Source organism: Neltuma alba, unplaced genomic scaffold (assembly GCF_004799145.2).
Source record: "Neltuma alba isolate B1F8T4 unplaced genomic scaffold, ASM479914v2 tig00012756_pilon, whole genome shotgun sequence".
Lineage (NCBI taxonomy): Eukaryota > Viridiplantae > Streptophyta > Magnoliopsida > Fabales > Fabaceae > Neltuma > Neltuma alba.
In genome coordinates, this window is record NW_021637169.1 from 32,602 (window position 1) to 33,189 (window position 588).

The 588-nt window shown below is 36.7% G+C and overlaps 1 non-coding gene across 1 annotated transcript; it reads left to right on the forward strand.

Moving 5' to 3' along the window:
• Nucleotides 1–228: 228 nt before the first annotated feature.
• Nucleotides 229–302, forward strand: TRNAN-GUU (transfer RNA asparagine (anticodon GUU)). Its single transcript has one exon. It is a non-coding gene; the product is annotated as a tRNA-Asn (tRNA).
• The last annotated feature ends 286 nt before the right edge of the window (nt 303–588 follow it).

Sequence of the window (588 nt, forward strand, 5' to 3'; positions counted from 1 at the left end):
AGCTATCAAACTTACTAAATCAATGGATACATGGATTATCTCTATGCCTTATACGCATTCTTCTAAATTTTGTGCCTGTTAAATGTTCCATTGAATTCATAATCGGATCATGCGATCCTGTTAACCACAAGCGCTGCTAGGCAATAGAAAATTCAATCAAAAGCAAATGTCTCTTGCATACCAAGGACATTACTACAATTTAATATTTCTCGGACGTCATTAGTGCAAGCTGGAATAGCTCAGTTGGTTAGAGCGTGTGGCTGTTAACCACAAGGTCGGAGGTTCAAGCCCTCCTTCTAGCGTAATCCTCCTCTCTTTTGAGCATCACCGTACATGCAGCACTCTTGTGTTTTTTTTAATAAATTTTTTTGGGCCAACAGATGCAGTACTACTTTAGGGACTTGAATGAAAATTTTTAGGCATCATATTGTAAACAATTTTGCAAAGAGCATCACCGTACATGCAGCACTCTTTTTTTAAAAAAAAAAAAAATTGTTTTTTGGGCCAACAGATGCAGTACTACTTAGGGACTCGAATGAAAGTTTTTAGGCATCATATTGTAAACAATTTTGCAAATTTAGGGTTGAG